Below are 4,199 nucleotides of genomic sequence, written 5' to 3' on the forward strand. Positions count from 1 at the left end.
GCTAGGAATATTGTTTATTGGACCAGTGGTGAGGATTTTTGTTTTGTTTACATTGAGATACAATCCATACCAAAGGCTGTGGTCTTTGTTCTTCATCAGTAAATATTTTAAGTCTTCTTCACTGACAGCAAGCAAGGTTGTATCACCTGCATATTGCAGGTTGTTAATGAATCTTCCTCCAATCCTGATGCCACATTCTTCATCATATAACCCAGCTTCTCAGATTATTTGCTCAGCATACAGGTTGAATGAGTATGGTGAAAGAATACAACCATGTCGCACATCATTCTTAATTTTAAAACATTCAGCGTTCCCATGCTCTGTTCAAACAACTGCCTCTTGGTCATGTTCACAATTAAGTGTTCCAGAATACTCATACTTCGCAATGTTGTCCATAGCTTGTAATGATCCACACAATCTAAAGTCTTTATGTCATCACTAAAGCATGGGTGAACATCTTTCTGGTATTCTCTGCTTTCCCTGTAATGTTGGTTTGGTCTAAATCATAGATCACAGGTTGTGGGAGACAGTGGTCAACAAAGACTGGAAACTCTGAATGCTGCAAAGAAACTTTCACTTTTGAAAGCACTGTATATACAGGAGAGTTAAGAAGGTCACATTGTATGCTCAGTGCTAACACATTATAATTGTCTAACACTCGGGTCTCAACAAAAAATCCTAAGACATATAAAGAAACTGAAAGTGATAGTCCATTCAAAGTAACAAGATGGAGGGAGAAAAATAATTTCACTGGGAGCTGGACAGTGTACAGACTAGAAGGTTTTAAAACAGCAGCATTAAACATACTCTAAGAAGCGACAGCATTAATGGGCTCAAATGTAACAATTGTGACGATGACACAGGAATGGGCAGTGTTTCATTTTGCTGTGCAAAGGATCAGTATGAGTTGGAGCTGACTCAATTGCACCTAACAACAGCAAAGAAGTAAAGGAAGACATAGGCAAAGAACTAAAGAAAACTGTGAGAAAGATTAATGAACAAAACAAAACTATCAATAAAGATATGGACATTGTAAACAGAAAACAAAAATACTGGAGCTAAGAGATATAATAACTGAATTAAAAACTCACTGAAGGGATAAAACAACAGTCTTGAGGTGGCAAAAGAAAGGATCAGTGAATTAGAGAATTTGTTATCAAAATAATGGTGTCTGAAGAGCAACAAAAGAGAAATTTTGGACCTGCTGTCTTTACTGGGTAATTTTATCAAACATTTATAGAAGCAACAGCAATCCTCCATAATCTCTTACAAAAACAGGACAGGGAAGAAGGAACAGTTCTTAAGCAATTCTTTCAGGCTGTTGTTGTTAAGTGCCATCGAGTTGGTTCCGACCCACAGTAACCTTGTATAGGATTTCCAAGGAGCAGCGGGTGAGTTTGAACTGCAGACCTTGCAGTTCAAATAGCTTTGCAGTCTGGCACATTAACCCACAGCACCACACCAAAACTCCTTTGTCAGGTTGTTGTTGTTGTTAGGTGCCATCGAGTCAGTACTGGCTCATAGTGACCCTATGCACAACAGAACGAAACACTGCCAGATCCTGGACCAACCTCACTACTGTTGCCATGCTTGAGTCCATCAATGCTGCCACTTGACCAATCCATCTTGTTGGGGGGTCTTCCTCTTTTTCTCTGACCTTTCACCTTACCAAACATGATATCCTTCTCCAGTGACTGGTCCCACCTGACAACATGTCCAAAGTATGAGAAACAAAGTTTGGCCATCTTGGCTTCCAAGGAGCACTCTGGCTGCACTTCCTCCAAAACGAATCTATTGGTTCTTTCGGCAGTTCATGGCATTTTCAATATTCTCCTCCTACACCATAACTCAAAAGCATCAATTCTTCTACGGTCTTCCTTATTCACTGTCTAGCTTTCACATGCATATGAGGTTAGCATTACCATAATACCAAAGCCAGAAAAGACACCAAATGATCAATATCTTTTATGAATACAGATGTGAGCACCAAAGGAAAAAAACCTTGACCAGGATTCAGTTGGGAGGCTGACAAGATTTCTGAATGTCTGCAGAGTGTAAATAGGAGTCCAGGGTTCAAAAAAGTAGAGAAGAGAAGATAAGAAGCTATTAGGCTTTTTAACTATAAAATTAGTAACCAGTAAGGCATGGAGATGGTTTCAGATTCTGCCTTGAACCTCTGACAGTTTCTGTCTTTGTACTGTTGCAGCCATTTTTAAATTCTCTTTAGCAAGATTTTAGTTACATATGATATTAATTATTTTGTCTGATGATTTTTGAATTCCATTGGGTCACCTCTCTTTGGAATGGGCACAAATACGGATCTCTTCCAATCAGTTGTCCAGGTACCTATTTTCCAAATTTCTTGTCATAGATAAGTGAGTGCCTCCAGTGCTGCATCAATTTACTGAAATATTTAAATTTGGATTCCATCCGTTCCCAGAGCCTTGTTCTTTGCCAATGCTTTCTGTGCAACTAGAACTTCTTACTTCAGTATCACTGATCATATGCTACCTCTTGAAAAGGTTGAACATTGACCATTTGTTTTTTAGTACAATGAATCTGTGTATTCTTTCCATCTTCTTTGGATACTTTCTACATCATTCATTCTTTTGCCCAGACAACTCTTCATTATCACAAATCAAGGCTTCAATTGTTTCTTCAGCTTCTTTCAGCTTGAGAAGTGTTGAGGATGTTTTTCCCTTTTGGTTTTGCTTGGAAAAGTTGAGGGTTATGTAAGCAAAAAAAAAAGTACATTTCATAGTAAATCAAATAGGTCATAACTTGGAGACTACTTATACTAACTTCTCATCTCCATTGATCTTTGGGGGTCCTGGTGTGACACTATAGGATAAGCATTGTACTGTTAACTGAAAGGTCAGCAATTCAAACCCATTAGCCACTCAGAAACCCTATACAAACCCTACGAGTCAGAACAGACTCAATGGCACTCAACAACAATTCATCATTGGCAATTGATATTTTTCATGCAGTTCAGGCAGTCTCTGGAGTTGCAGCTGAACCTTTTGAATTTAGCTTGCAAACTTCACTGTCATGCTGTAAAGATGCCTGCTTTCCTGGGAGACTGCAAATTTGAGCTGCAAGCTGTTGAGTCATGGGGAGGTTTACAAGCACTGTTTTCAGTTCCTTCAACTCCTGCACTCATCCCATCCATTCAGGATCTTCTAGGAGAAGTTGTTCTATGTTCTTATGAGAGGTCTTCAAGATTTTTTTGTTTTTACCTCAGTCACCTGGGATTGACAGATGTGACTACTTCTTTAATGCTCTGTATCTGTAGAATGAACATTGAGAAGTCTTGCTTTTCTGCTCACTGAAGAAGGTCTACTGTCTCCCCTAAACCAAAGGTGGGCCTGTTGGCATCCTGATACAGTGCATCTAAACACAGGATCTGTAAGTTCAGAATTGGTCTCCACCATAGGTAACTTGATAGCTGTAATCATTCTGAGTTGGGCTGCTAACCTCAAGGTCAGCAGTTCGAAATTACCAGTGGTACCATGAGAGAAAGATGAGGCTTTCTGGTCCCGTATAGATTTACAGCCTTGGAAACCCTATACAGGTTTGCTATGGATCAGTAGTGACCCGATGGCGCTTAACAACAACAACTTGGTGTCTTTAATCTTCTTCCAATTTTGCCCTGCTCTTCAATTTAGACAAATAGTAGACTGGTCATCTTTTTATTCCCCAGACTATTTTGACTTTGCACTATAGCCACCAAGTTGTTGTTGTTGTTGTTAAGTATGGTGGAGTTAGGTCTGACTCATAGTGACCCTGCACAGGATTTCCTGCAAATCTTTACACGAGCAGAAAGCCTCATCTTTCTCCCACAGAACAACTGGTAGTTTTGAACTGCTGACCTTCAGGTTAGCAGCCCAATTCATAACCACTACGCTACCGTCAAATTTGTTGTTGTTGTTGTCATGTGCCATGGAGTAGGTTCCGACTCATAGCGACCCTGTACAGGGTTTCCGAGGCTGTAAATCTTTACGGGAGCAGAAAACCTCATCTTTCTCCCGCAGAGCAGCTGGTAGTTTTGAACTACTGACCTTGCGGTTCACAGCCCGATTCGTAACCACTATGCTACCAGAGCTCCTTCAAAGTAGCACGTACCAAATTCCAAAGGAAACTTGAGTCTTGTGTCCATAAATCAGACAGCACTCTCAGCACACACACAGCAACCCCAG

The sequence above is a fragment of the Chrysochloris asiatica genome, unplaced genomic scaffold (genome assembly GCF_000296735.1).
Source record: "Chrysochloris asiatica unplaced genomic scaffold, ChrAsi1.0 scaffold00401, whole genome shotgun sequence".
NCBI classification, from domain to species: domain Eukaryota; kingdom Metazoa; phylum Chordata; class Mammalia; order Afrosoricida; family Chrysochloridae; genus Chrysochloris; species Chrysochloris asiatica.